At 35.2% G+C, this 15,579-nt stretch overlaps 1 protein-coding gene across 3 annotated transcripts in view; it reads right to left on the bottom strand.

Annotated features, from left to right (window-relative positions):
- The window catches only part of fynb (FYN proto-oncogene, Src family tyrosine kinase b), a 94,502-nt gene extending 79,014 nt beyond the window's left edge, over positions 1-15,488 (bottom strand). For all 3 annotated transcript variants that reach the window (XM_067417421.1, XM_067417422.1, XM_067417423.1), the window contains exon 1: positions 15,309-15,488. The gene's annotated coding sequence lies outside the window, so the exon portion shown is untranslated. The remainder of the gene's footprint in view (positions 1-15,308) is intronic.
- Between the last annotated feature and the right edge of the window lie 91 nt (positions 15,489-15,579).

The raw sequence follows: 15,579 nt of genomic DNA, 5'->3' as shown, positions 1-15,579 counted from the left end.
CCCATCCTAAACATAGACAAAGTTTCAAAAACTAAGTTGGATGTTTGATGGAGTATTTCTGTGTCAAAAATACTCCTTCCGGTTTCTCACAAGTTTCGGAGAGTTTTTTGAATATGGGTCATCTTAACGTCGACAGAGCGGAATGTCCTTGTATGGGCCGTACGGGCTCTTCTCCCGGAAGGGTGCGCGTGCGTGACTAGAGCGAGAGAGGAAATGCACGCCCATAAACACTGGTCTCAAGCTGCAGATCCACTCGTCCGTGCAACACTTCTGTCGCGCAGCGCTCCACTTTATTCCTATAGGTGACGTCAAGCGACTTCAACTCGTCCGCATAGCATTCCGGGAAGGCAGCGCTGCATTTGAACCGATTTGAACGCAGAAATGACGAGAACTGTCACAACATCACACTTCAGTCACGTCGCAAAAGTGGATCTCCACGGTCACTGCTGTCAGGACTTCACGAAATCAACAGTGTTACCAAAGAAGTGTGTTTTTGAAGGAGCGGTCCCAACGATAAAGGTTCACGGTCGTGCTTTGGAAACAGGCGGTGAGTAAAACTGCTTCAAATGTCTATGCTGTTGGCTATCATCGCGTAAGTAAACATCAGTAAACAACACGTATGTGTATAACGTTAGTTAATTTATCAATGGAGCATGCGATCAATGGTGTGTGTTTAAATACATTTGTTTAGCTGACCAATATAGGTGTCAGTTTGTTTATTGAACCACCCAAACATAAACCTAGTGGACGTTCTCACAAAGCGTGCTTCTTCATTCAAATGCGCTAACGTTTACTCCATTGTTGTTCTGTATAACGTTACACTAGTCTGACGTGCAAAACTGTTTTGCTTGCTACTGCGAAGGTTTAATCGCATACAATAGTCCATAAACCGAATCATGTCCTCATAAACTGCAAGTAAACACACACAAATGTTGACAGGCCACTAAATACAGTACATACCACAGAGACGGACGTCCTGCTGTTTTTGCTTCTCCTGTTCAATTTATTTCAGCCTCCGGATCTGATTCTGGATCATATATGTATTAGTTGAATCTGATTGATAGCCATGGTTTATTAGAGTAACGCTTTCTTCTCCACGCTTGAGGACGTCACCGCTTTGTGCGCGCTCGTGATTCTTTAGCTCCGCACACACGATACGCCTCCTGCTGCTCGTTTTTTTTTTCCGGAAAGACTCGGTACAGCCTACATTTCTTTTATTACTACTCTATAGGTACTCAAGATTGACATGAGATTGACTGAAACTGAGTGCCCCCCCCCCCCTTTAACTCATCTGTAGCATGATGTTTTAATTATATTGCGAATATAAAATTGTGCTACTGAAAATAATTTTGTTTTTAACTGTATTGACTGACTAAGAAATTAAATTTCAGTCTGTTTCTTAATGATAATACAATAATAACAATACAGTAAATACCAATTTGGAACAGCATGAGGGTGAGTAAATAATGACAGAAATTGATATTGATTTAACCATTGTTGAAAGGGTTTGCTGTTTGCAGGTCTGTGTTTATAATTGGTAGACTCTTTCCTTGCACAATTGGTGAAGGGTGTAATATCTTAAGGTTAAAAAACACCCCTATCCCGACTTAATATGCAAGGGCAACTTCAATAAATCAATTGTAGGAGGACTTCTCTGAGAAGTGTAAACACTGTGGCTCAAAACACTGCAACAATGATTCAAACAATTAAACTTTGACTTTGGGATGACACAACTACTATTTTTGCATTCAGGATATCCCATAAGCTTTGTTAGCCAACTGTGATCGTAGTTTCAATGAACATTTGCAAACATTGCAGAGTTGTGCGGTTGGAACTACAGCTCTCAACCTCTCATAAGAACCATAGTTTCTGTTAGTATGATACAGACTTAAAAAGTGCCCTTGCAATTATGCTCTTGAACAAAAAAAGAAGAAGAAAAAAGCAAGCCAGGGCTCCACAATAAAATTTGAGATATTTAACATATTTGTGGTAATAATATTGTTTGCAAAAGCATATAGTTTCATGGTTAAGCCTACATGTTTCAACCACAATACAATAGTTGAGAACACCTTTCATGTGTCTGCAAGTAAATGCAGTTGCTCTAAAGCTCGTACTGAGCTGTCTTTAGGGCCGAGCTGACCAATGGTCCATGTGGCACGCTTCAAACAAGTTTTGAAAACAAAAAAAACATTTCATGTTTCTCATATGCAACAGAAATGTGCTACAGAATATGCAACCAAGACTTGTCTAATTTAATCCAGACACATGGAACACATAGACAAATTGCTTATCACATAGGCAAATTCGTAATGACAGAAGTGCGATCTCTAACAAAGTTTAGTAACACCGGCAGGAAAAAAGGTTGAAAAATGTAAACATTTATTCGCAGTCAGGAGCCCAGCAAGTGAACTGTTACAGATTAATGTCTGAAAATCTTATTAGGCATATATAAAACAGGAATAATTTGATGTTAAAATACTATTTAAGAATTACAGTACAGCCCTCAAATACTAATAAATTGTATTTCTTAAATATTTATACTTTGCTAACATTCTTCAAACCATTGTTTTACCCATTTGTCAGCACAATTTTTTTAAGGAACTGAAAATAATTATTTAGTATGATCACATATACTTTTAAATATTTTAATAATTACAGGTAAGAATAATTATATTGATTCATTTTGACATAAAAAAAAATTATGCTGAATGACGATGGTTTGTTATTCCAGTTCCAAAAACTGAGATTATCTTGCCATTGTTCCCATAAATGCAATGTTTTTGTATTAGTCTGTATCATTAAATTAGTTAATAATACTGTATTGAACAAATGCAGAAAAAAGCAAGAGAAAGAAAGAAAGAAAGAAAGAAAGAAAGAAAGAAAGAAAGAAAGAAAGAAAGAAAGAAAGAAAGAAAGAAAGAAAGAAAGAAAGAAAGAAAGAAAGAAAGAAAATGGACACTGTTTCCTCTTCTTGAGAAAATGGTTGAGAAATAAAATGTATACAAATCAAAATTGTTAAATGAAACACGTTGTCAGATTGGGAATTTTGTGAATGCCACTACTACAGGAAGATTTGTTCACTTCATGTTTAAGCATCGTTGCGCTGTGGTGTCCCAACATGTTTGCACTTTTCAGACCACCCGTTCTCATCCAAAGTACACCAGAGTTACCGACCACTACCATCTTTCACTGCAATCCTGCAGAGCAAGAAATCTGATCGTGTCCCATGGGATTGCAGACCACTCTATACAAATCCTGTCATCACCAGCGTGCAGTTAATTTTGGGGTAGGGTAGGATGCGAAGAGTGCATCTGTTGAATTCTTCATTTGACTGAGAAATGGAGGGCGCTTTCGAATTGCGACAGCATTCGTCACGCCACGGTGACGCAATTGGCCTTTAAATGTGGGCTTTGGAGGGTGCATCCTGAATTGAGACAGCCTTCATTGTGCCACTGTAACACAATCAGCCTCTGAAGTGCGCAGCCTTCACATTGGGACACACCCATTATATGCAGGAATGGAGGGACTCCAGGACAGGTTTGAGAACCACTGCCCTAGAATATGTAAACTAGGGTTGTGCTGATAGATGTAGTATTGTTTATTGCTGATGGCATTATTATCAAGACAATGATTGGCTTGTTTTCCCATTAAATGTATTATACTAGCATCATGATTATTATTAGCACATAACCACACTTGCGACATCTCTGACACGTGGATATGAGGATCCTCTGAAAATGGTTTTAAAACCAACTACAAAACTATATCCCACATCAAAATGTAATTGTAAGGTGATCTATTCACAAATTGTCAAGAGTTCTTGCTATAGAAGAGACAACATTCTTATACAGTTGTTGTTTGAGCCTAGATGAAAACAGCAATGCTGTTTGTCAGCATTTTATTTCTATAGCACATTAACAAGACATCTAATGACAATAATAACAGTACAATAACAAAATAATAAATAATATCACTAAACTTATATAGGCCTAATAGCAGTCTTTAGGTCCGAACACAGCACACATCAGTCATCTGTGAAAATCAAAGGCAGCTTGAATAAAAATAACTTGTTTAACAAGAAATATGAATTCTTCTATTTGTTTATATTTTACTGTCATTAATGTATGGTTCACAAGTAAAATATTAAGCCAGTAAATTAAGATAGTTGATTTACAATTATTAGCTTTTGTTAAAGTAGATTCATTGTTGTCTCAGAGAGAATGCACAGTTAATGCAGTGGCAGATGCCAAAAGTTCAGACAGTTTTTGCTTTCACTTTCAAGGAATACGGGAGTGTGTTTACATTAGATTGTCCAATATGGGTTTTTCTATAGCCAATGCCGATGTTTAGAGGTCAGGGTCAGCCGATGGCCGATAAGTGCTGCCAGTTTAAGAGCTGATATCTTGAAGTATTCCCCTTCATTTGCATGCTAAAATGTCACACTTATAATAAGTGGATGCACAACATTTCTAAACTTAACATAATTTATTGAACACTGACTTGAACCATCTCTCAAAATTTTTTTTTTTTTTTGTTGCACTGCACGGCAAAATAATTAATGATAAACATGGCCATAAATGCCATTCCCATGCAATCTATACACTAATTTGCATAGTAATGTGTTTTTGTGAAAATATGTAATGTAAAATGACGTGTAATAAAAAGGAATTTTTTATAAGAATCTTATATTTTATAAGAATATCCAGACTTAAAACGGTTTATGTTGTAAGAGAAATTCACTAAAATATAATGTCCTCTACAGAGGCAAAACCTCTACTCTGGGTCTCAGTATGATATTTCTGTCTCGTGCAGAGTGAATCCAGCATTTATATTTAGATGTCACTTCTGAAACTTTGCAAGCATGCAGATGGCCAGTTCTCTTAACAGTATGAAAATTAATAGTTCTACTCAATGGATTTTTAGACTGTATAGACCACAGATATGTATATACGTTGCTCCCTCATTCGACCGCTGCAGGCACGTCGACACGCTGCCATTTTAGAATGGTCAACACTTCTGACTGAATTCACTCCCATTAAAAATAAAAATACGCAGCCTATTAGTGGGAAACAGGATAACATTTCAGAGGTGAGTATGTGTTGGTTTGTTTGTTAGTTTTAAATCAATATTACAGTTTTTTAACTACAGGCTACTTTTTAATCTCGTGTTAGCTAATGCGTTCGTCGTTTATTGTGTTCATTTAGCTATTATAATGTTCGCATCTACACGTAACATTTGTTAGTTAATAACAGGCTTCACGGTTCTTAAATTTCAGACACAGTATTCAAGGACTGTAATGTGAACACAAACATTGGTCTTTAAAAGTGCTTAAAATAAATTAAATGTAAGAGTAGTTAAAGTAGAGAAACTGACAAATTTCTGCTGTTCCATAAACGTGCCTGACTGTCAGAAAGTGAAAGTGCATTTTCATTCAGTCAGTCTGCTACTGCTGCGAACGCTAAAGATCGATCCTGACGAAGTCTATTTTTACACACTCAGTGTTGTAAATTGTATGCATTAAAATAATAAGCTATACATAATCATTTTTACTGGGTTAAAAACAACCTAAGTTTGGTTGAAAATGGACAAACCCAGAAATTGGGTTGTTTGAATGGGTTCATGGGTTCAAACAACCCAATTTCTGGGTTTGTCCATTTTCAAACCAACTTGGTTTGTTTTGACACAGCATTTCAAAGAGTGTAATAAAATGTATAATCATTTATAATTTTGACTCATAATTTATAATTTCCCTGTTCTAAAAATGGTTTAAATTCAGTAATGTGATTGATAAAATTGTTTTATAAACAATTGCAAAATAGGATGATTTTTGAGAATTGAAGCTTTCAAATAATACCTAGTTTATGATTATTAAACATGATGTGAAATTAATAAATAGCCTATATTGATGTTTTTTTTAAACACATTACTAAATTATAACTTTTTTTATAATTTATTTATTTAGATGGCTGATGGATTATGATTTCTTTCCAATTACCTTGTTTATAATGAACTTACTGCTTTCATTAAAATCTGAGCAATGTGTCTGTAGGGTTCTCTGATGATCAATAATATTAATGACGTTAAGATAATGTTAACATTTTAACCAATATTTGTAGCATGCAGAATTATCCGAAATAATATGATAAACTAAATCCTACAAAATCTTCTGCTTTTGCTTTTTGCAGATATAGATCTTCATACATGCATGAATATAACTAGAGTTGCAATAGCACAGGCAACTTTTGAATTTTTACAATAGGGATGCACCGATACCATTTTTTCAGAACTGATCCGATATAAAAAATTCTGAGTAGTGGCCGATACCGATACTAAACCGATAAAAAATCTAGTTGTTTAAAAATAATATGTAGTATTTCTTTACCTCAGTCAGTTGAACTGATAATCATTCTTTTGTGAGTTAAATACAATCTACCAAATACAGACAACTTCATTATAAAAAACAACAATTATATATATATAGCCTACACACACACACACACACACACACACACACAGAAATCACAATCTATGACAAATATACTACTATACACTAGATGGTGAATATATTACATTAGTTAATTATTCAGCAGCAAAAGTTACAAAATTACAAGTGCACAATAATTGTATAAAATCTAAACATTTAATTTGGGGGGGGAAAAGTTAATAAGTATCTCTAAATCTGGTAAAATGTTACACAAAATACATTCATGAAAAAGAAGTAAATATATTTATAGAAATAGGGCCTATAATACTAAGAAATGTAATTTATTTAAAATGTATAGTGCATTTTTTTAATGAGGCAGCAACATAGTATAGATAGTGAAGAACAAGGTTATTAATAATCTTTCATAGCGCAAAAGTATTATAATACAGAGCGGCTCAAAGCGCGTATGCGCAGATTGATCTGCTAGAAGCAACACGGCGTCAGCACGCTTCACTCCGTCTGCATTGAGAAGTTTAAAACACAAAGGAAGGATGGATATTGACGTTTAGTGTATTTATGCAATAATTTATTGAGATGTTTCTTTTAGCAGTTAAACATTTCAGTCACTGTGTGTGAAGAACAATACAATCTCTCGTCCAGTGTTGTGATCTAACTGACACCCAGGAGAAAGTAACGCAATTTACAGCAATAAACGGCAAAAGTCATTTTTTGAGAAACCATAGAGCGTTATCTACAGATCAAGGATAATAACAGAAACAATAATCTTGAAGAGAGTTTCATTGTGTTGACTGTCGTAACCGAACGTTTGAAAGCTAAATGGAGAGTGACTGACAGCCGCAGCGGAGGGAAGCAGATTTGAACTTGAATTTAATGACTTAAATATTCATCTGTACCCCACATTAAACTATGGAATGGCTTCAGAACTAGGGATGTCCCGATGAGGTTTTTTTGCCCTCGAGTCCGAGTCTTTTGATTTTGAGTATCTGCCGATACGAGTCCCGATCCGATACTTCTATACATAAAAAAAGAATAAAGAAGAGCGAAAAAACGATCCAGTATGTTCCTTATTTTTTATTTAATTCACCTTATTTTAACATTCAACCTCTCTGTTAACAAACAGAGCACTTCTGTGAGGTAGCTTGAACAATAAAGGAATAAATAATAAATTCTTCACTTTTGGATTATGGGAATGTAGAAAAGAAAAGAAAAGAAAAGAAAAGAAAAGAAAAGAAAAGAAAAGAAAAGAAAAGAAAAGAAAAGAAAAGAAAAGAAAAGAAAAGAAAAGAAAAGAAAAGAAAAGAAAAGAAAAGAAAAGAAACAATCTGCTCCAAAAAATCCCAACAAAAGTCTGTTAGTGCCTCAGTGACAACTTCACTCAGAGAAGACGTCGATCTCAGCTGTCAATCATGACATCACACACCCGTTTTTATAGCATCAAAAAACTAACTCAAACTAAACTTATTTTTTAAAAAACGAACCCTTGAAATTAAATCATCGTGATGATAACTGCCTACAATGACAAACTAACTTTGGGGAAAAATATTTGTTAATCAATAAACCCAATCATTCTTTTTGTATAATTGTATAAATGCTTGACATCCATAATATGAATATGTTTTCTTCCTTTCTTCAAGAAACATTGGGTTAATTGACTAATACCAATGTGCATAACTTGGTGTTCAGAAAGGAAGCAGCTGGTCACAACATCAGCATGCAGAACCAAGGAAAGGTAACCGTGAAAACACAGATCACCGTTCTGAACATCGTGGGGTTTTATTCCACTTGCTGTTCTGACTGGGCTTTACCTTTAAGCTGGAGCATTTGTTGATGTGAAAATATCTAGTTTTTTTTCTTTTCTTTTCTAGACAGTGTCATGTCATCCTGTTTTGCTCCCCCTCTGTCAGATCATGTGTTCTCTGAGCAGCCGTATGGGGCTCATATAGTCCTCCTATCATCAATCTTTTTTTTCTTTTTTGTGTTTATTAATTAATCAAGTAGTGAGTTAAAAAGTCTAATAATTTGTGTATGGACCTTTTCCTGGACCAGTCCCACCTGGTGGAACAACCTGCCAATCTCAATTCAAGCAGCAGAGCCTCTAGCCATTTTCCACACAAAAAAAGAAAAAAGAAAAGTGGTTTGTGATATTGTGGCTTTTCCAATAAAGCTGGTTGCTTTATATTTCAACAAAAAAAAAATTGTGAACTCTTCATTACACTGCCTCATATACAAAAAAAATCTGCAGTAAAATGCTTTGAACAAACATAATCCTCCGACGCAATCCAGGATGCCAAAAATAAACCATCCAGACTGCTGGGATCAGTCTGAAGTCTGTACAGACACGAGATGTTTAAATGGCAAAAAGCGAACATTCTTTTACTCTTACATTTGTCTATTGTCGACAGACTCAAGTGCAGACTATGTCAGAAATTGAACGCGCATCTACTGTATCCAGTGAAGACAGTAAGTAATTATAATGATGTCTGTCTGCTTTTGATGCTTCACATCCAATGTAGGCAAATGTCAGCCATTAGGCTACTGAGCGGCAGGGAGTGGGGCCTGTAGTGTGATGTTAAACTTTTTCTCAATCTTTTTGCTCTAGAGGCAGTTATGTGCAAATGTATTTACCTGTGTGATGTCACAAACCACAAAATATCCAAATAAACAGTTTTTGCTTAATGCATTAATGCTTTGTTTATTATAATGAGGAGGATGTTTTAAGCTATGAAACTTACAGGATGCTTTATTGGTACAAAAGATCAAGGTAAATTAGATTTCTCATGTCATTATCCCTTAATTAATTCCTTCTTACTAACTACTTCTCCAGGGAAAGAGAGAGTGAAGGGTAGAGAAAGACATGTGTGTGATTTCCACCAACCCTGAAATAGATGCCACACATCCTACTAAGCCTACTTAATTTTTCCAGATGGAACAGTTAGTGTGTATAATTTGTAGGACGGTTATTGTGTGTCACTGTGTGACGGTTTATCCAGTTTTGATAGTGATGGAAAATAATAAATATAAAAAAAGAAACAAGAATCCAAACTACATGCGCCTGGCAGGCACACAGACAGCCCACCAATTACTGTAGACTTCCTATCTAGACAGAATTCTTGTGAATAATGGACTACAAAAATGCCGACTAGGTAGGCAGCTCATTATGTGTTGTGACAGATCCAGAACATTCAAATAGATATGATTCACAGTTGCTTTATCAAAGGAATTCTTCACCCCTAAAAAACAAGTCTGTTGTTCAAAAAAAAAATTAAAAAAAATATATATTTTCTTTTTTTATTGGAACACAAAAGAAACATTTTTGCAAAGACCAGAACTGAACGTGCACATGCAAATTAAATTTGAGAACTAAAATTACACTATGAGGTAAGGACTGTTAAGGTGCAGGCCAGTTAAGTTCCTTCCCACCAAACTCACTCGTCCATGTCTTTAAGAAACTTGATTAGTCATATTGGAACAGGAAGAGGCCATCCTCAAACTGTTCCCACAAATTTGGGAGCATGAAATTGGCCAAAATGTGTTGGTATGCTGAAGCATTAAGAGTTCCTTTCCCTGGAACTAAGGGGCCAAGCCCAAACTCTGAAAAACAACACATACCATCCCCCCCCCCCCCCCCCCATAAAGCACGAGACTTCCTTCAAAAACATAAAACAATATGTCAAATCTTTTGATCATGTAAAATATAATAGGCCTTTGTAATGTGCCTTGGGCTCTCACTTTATATTGTTAAGTATATTCTAAAAAACTACAAAAAAAAAAAAAAATATATATATAGCAAATAATTGGAGTTCGGAGCTGATATACTGAGTATTGGATCGGTGCATCCCTAGTTCCATCAATGAATAGCACACATTTATGTCACAAAATATCTTAATTTGTGTTAAACTAAAATATCAGGCAATTGTTAATGAACTAATGCTGATGAATAATGACAATGTTTACTTTACAATGTTTATATAGTTATACGTTTTAGATGGTTGTTACAATGCATATTTTATCTCCCTCATCTGAACTTGAATGAGCATCCTGCAACTGCAATAGCAAGGTGCATGCATTTAAAATTAAGAGTCAATGTGTATTTAGGCTAAAACCACACTACAAAATCCCAAGTAGAACACATCTCACAGCTACAGTGATTCACTCTATGTACAATAATGTAGGAAAAAGTTATTGAAGATCTGAGCAGCACACATTTATTTACCTTGACTACAGAATGCTGGACCTCCAGAGCAACACAGGGCTTCATGACTGTCACAGCACATTACATTTTATTGTTTTTTTGTTTTGTTGTGAACTTGAATTTCATCTTCTGTGAAGAAGAGAAAGAGAAACTACAAACTAGATGGCAGGTTATTTTGCTTAAAGGGTTAGTTCACCCAAAAATGAAATTGATGTCACCCTAATGTTGTTCCACACCCGTAAGATCTCTGTTCATCTTCGGAACACAGTTTAAGATATTTTATATTTAGTCTGAGAGCATATCCAAGTGTATGCACACTATACTGTCCATGTCCAGAAAGGGAATAAAAACATCATAAAAGTAGTCCACATGTGACATCAGTTGATTGGGGGTCAACCTCTTCTAACTAAGCTACAGCCATTCAAAAGATAGCATGGCAACTGCAGTTACAAGGAGACTCATCGACAGAACTTGAACCCTCTCCTGTTTCACTAAAGCAGTGTTAATATTGTTGACGAAGAATTTATCATCATAATTTTCGTCAACAACCTTTTTTCACAGACGGAAACGATAACTGCATAAAAACTTGTGTTGGATGACAAAAATGATGATGGAAATCTACTATAATTTTCATCAATTAATAAAAACGAGACGAAAATGTTAGGGATGCCTCGTCTTCAGGCAGGAATTGCAGATCTGATACCCTCGGATTATGCACTACAGATGGGGCCAAATGACTTTGTACATTAAATTCAATATTGTCGAAATATTCCTCCCGAGTCTTTTCTGTAGACATGAAAATTCTGTAATTAAGTTACTTACCCTCATGTCGTTCGACACCCGTAAGACCTTTGTTCATTTCCAGAACACAAATTAAGATATTTTTGTTGAAATCCGATGGCTCAGAAAGGCTCCCATTGCTAGCAATGACATTTCCTCAGTGTTGGGCAGTTGTGAGCTACGAGTAGCGACGCTACTAGCTTTACTACATTTTTCAGTAGCTTGACATTAGCTCAGTTACTTTTAAAACAGTGTAGCTTTTCCAGTAGCTAACTACTTTATAAGGCTGTGTGATATTGAAGAAAAATGCGATATGCAATATCTTGTTAATAATGCAATATTTTATATGCAATACAATAGTGCTATTAGTTTGTAAAATCTATTTAAATTATATTTAAAAAAAATTAAAAACTGAGAATGAAACTATTTGTGTTTCACATTCTCTCTGGGGAAATAAAGCACTGTGTTTTAGAAAACATTTATGTCACAAATCGATCACGTTTCGGTGTGTGTGTGACAGATAGCGCGAGACTGCAAGTCATTGTTTTTTGCAAATGATTGCGTTTATAACTCTTTTTAACGTCAAGCAAGTCATATCAGTAACAATTGTACAGAAAGTAGCAGTATAGCGCGACCAAAAGCTACATTATGTTTAGGGCTACACAATTAATCAAATTTGTAATCGTGATTACAATTATGGATGTCTCAATTATGTAATCATTCAATAAAATGTAATCGCAATTACAAAAAAAAGTCCACTTCTGTGCTTAATGTTTTTTTTTCTTCCTACATTATCTTACGTTTTTCCCCCAGTGTTTAATTTTAAGTATAGCATAATACCATGCATATTTAACTTATTTTTATTTAAAGAAAACAAACCAATGGACTGTTTTCAGCTTGTTACTTTTTATATAACTATATGGCATACAGTGGCTCAAAACTATGATATAAAGCTATTCAAAACTTCATTCAATGTAAATTGTGATAATCGTAATTTATAATTGCAATTACAATTTCAGGGGAATAATCGACAATTATGATTTTTGTCATAATCATGCAGCCCTAATTACGTTTTGGGTTCTGACAAGAACGAGCCTGTAATGAGCAAAGTGACGCTCAGCTCAATAATCCGCTCTATGCCACTCATGATCTGCTCACCGGTAAAACAACGTTTGCTCAAATCCACTCATATGACATTTATCTGTACTGTAGCTTACTATAACTGCTGTAGCCATTAGTATTTTGTTTCAAATTCATGTTTAAATATTATAATGTTATTTTTAAATAACATCTAGGCTATATTGATTATGAAAAGTGCATAGAAGCGTAATATAGGCCTATTTCAAAGTCAGAAGATCAGAAATTATTTTGACCATGTCATCATTTTTTTAAAATAGAAAGCCTTTCTTTAAAGTGAATTTCATTTTATATAAATTGTATTTTAATTATATCTATCTTCCATCAACCAGTTGCCTGGATTTAATAAATAAGAAGCAAATAAGATAATAAAGCAGACAATAATCGTGACATGGAAGCGCGGGAGCAATCACTGTCCAACACATGAATTGGAGCATGTCTCATAAATAATCCAAAACTCAGCGTATAGGCTTCTTGCCTTACAGACATGAGAAATTTGTATGGAAAGCTTGACATGTATACTTTAAAAAGAAACAATGCACAAAGCACAACAAAGCACATGCAGTGTTCATTTAGGTTGCATACATTTTGTTTTTGCACTGATGTTAAAGGTGTAGCCATTCTGCACTGTGACAGCCAGTTTGAGATATGGGCTATATTTGATTATTGTGTGCATCGGTTAGTTTACTAAATCAAATGATTTCTGACCGCTTTTTGCAATTGAAAAGACTAAGGGAAAAGTGTCCCAGACTCCCAATCAACTTGAATTCACCCTATACTTCTTGAACTCATAATTACATTGGATTATGTTGCTTTAAATCCCAAATAGTATAACATTCTTCATTAACAAGTTATTTGTTACAAAGTCATTGTAAAACAAATTAAGTAGTTTTCAATGTAGCTAGCTCCTTTTTGATAGTAGCTTGTGCTAACTACTTTTTCAAAAGGGTAACTTAAATGTAACTTAACTACTTTAACTTACAAGTAGCTTGTGAAGTTTCAGAGTAGCTTGCCCAACACTGCATTTTCTCTTTCAAGACCCATAAAAGGTACTAAAGACATCGTTAAAAAGTTAATCTAACTACAGCTGGTTCTAAAATAATTTTATGAAGCTACGAGAATAGTTTTTTGTGCAAAAAAAAATCAGAATAGTGATTTTATTCTTGTCTTCCGTGTGGTTCTCTGACATCAACTCATGAAGTGAGAATATGACGTAGAACTGGCGGAAGCGAGGAACTTTATTTAAAAGCATAGGAAGACGTGCCATATCTAAGCTGTTGAATTCTATATTGATTGTACTCTAGGACTTGGTGTAGTGCTCAAAATTGTGCTAAAGTGTGCATTTCCTGGATGCCTTAATGGGTTACTTCAGCGATTATCATATGGCCTTGTATCAGTAGAAACCCTGGATTATATTAGAATTATTGTGCTTTCATCCCCATGAGACAAAAATACATTTTCTGTCTTTTCTAAGTCTAAAAAGCACCAAATTAAAAAATAATTTCACATTTCAACTACAAATGACTCAGTTTAAATACAGATTCCTCTTCTCCTTTACTCCTTTAATGCTGGCTATACGTCATATTCTCACGCATGCGTCCTGGCGTTTTGTGAGTTCACGTCAGAGGCCCAGATGGAAGACTAGAATAAAGTAGAATAAAGTCATTATTTAGAAGTTTTGTTTTGTTTGTTTTTTCGCACAAAAACTATTCTCGTCGCAGTGAGATGGACTTAGAACATCTTTAGTGCCTTAATGGATGTTGTGTTCTTAATTTGTGTTCTGAAGATAACAAAGGTCTTACAGGTGTTAGACAACATGAGGGTAAGTAATTAATGACAGAATTTTAATTTTTGGGTGAACTAATCCTTTAACAGCAAAAATTTGAATACACTCATTAATGCAAAAATGTGTGCTTATATACAGTACATGGGCTAAATAACGTGCATGCCACAAAACTGATATTGAGTTTGGCAGCATTAGCTGTGACTTTTTACCATTTGTATCACTCTGTCATTCCAGACAGAGGTATTAGAAATCATTGAATCAATTATTTGATTAGTTTAGCACTTATTTAATTCGGGAGACCACTGGTAGAAATCATGCAACACTTGATAAAGACAAACACACGGTGTCAATACGGTATAAAATGTAAGTTACTGAAAAATTACTTCTTAATTAGTTAACGGCTGTATCAATATCACACAATTAGGCACAGTGAGTGTGTATGTATGCATCTCTCTCTCTCTCTCTCTCTCTCTCTCTCTCTCTCTCTCTCTCTCTCTCTCTCTCCCACACACACACAAGAACATTTAATAAAAATAAAAAATAAAATAAAACCCCTTACTCAACAATGTGGATGACCTAGTTAGTTTAACCAACAGCAACACAGGCGTAGATAAACAAATGTTAACAGCAGGAGAGGGTTTGAGCTAAAGTGAAGGATGCGGACTGCAGGTTTATGCCGACACAGCAGAATAACTGAGGTCAGGAGCGTGCAAACAAATATCGGTCACATCTAAAAATATTAGTAAGAATCAAGGCAACATTGTGTCTGCAGTTACAAATCACTGCACGCAACAACAACAACAAAAAAACACAACTGCAGCATCATTGGTGCAAATCCTATCACATAGACTCATTATCAAGAGTACGTTTATATGTAGAGAATGATGGCATGCATTGAAATGCAAAGGATGTTGAGCACGCTTCCATTTCGAATAAACTACAATAACCAATACAAATAAAGCACTTACCCAGATGATAGCCTAAACTCCTCTTTTCATATTTTCCATGGTACACAACCCAAAGATTTCCGTGACGGTGTAAAGAATAACAGACGACCAGGGATCGGCGAGTAAATTGCGTTTTCAGCAGGATATTATTCACTGCTCCGAGCGGCTGGCTGATGATGACGATGGCGCAGCGGCAGCATAATGAAACTCAATGGCGCTGCGTTTTGATTGACAGCTCCTTTAGCCAAAAGAATGCTTTGGGTTGCGTTCAACATGAGCTTAAGCATTTCAT

This window comes from Pseudorasbora parva, chromosome 15, assembly GCF_024679245.1.
Source record: "Pseudorasbora parva isolate DD20220531a chromosome 15, ASM2467924v1, whole genome shotgun sequence".
In the NCBI taxonomy this organism is placed as follows: domain Eukaryota; kingdom Metazoa; phylum Chordata; class Actinopteri; order Cypriniformes; family Gobionidae; genus Pseudorasbora; species Pseudorasbora parva.
The sequence above is the reverse complement of the archived record's forward strand: the minus strand, read 5'-3'. Positions and strand labels throughout refer to the sequence as shown.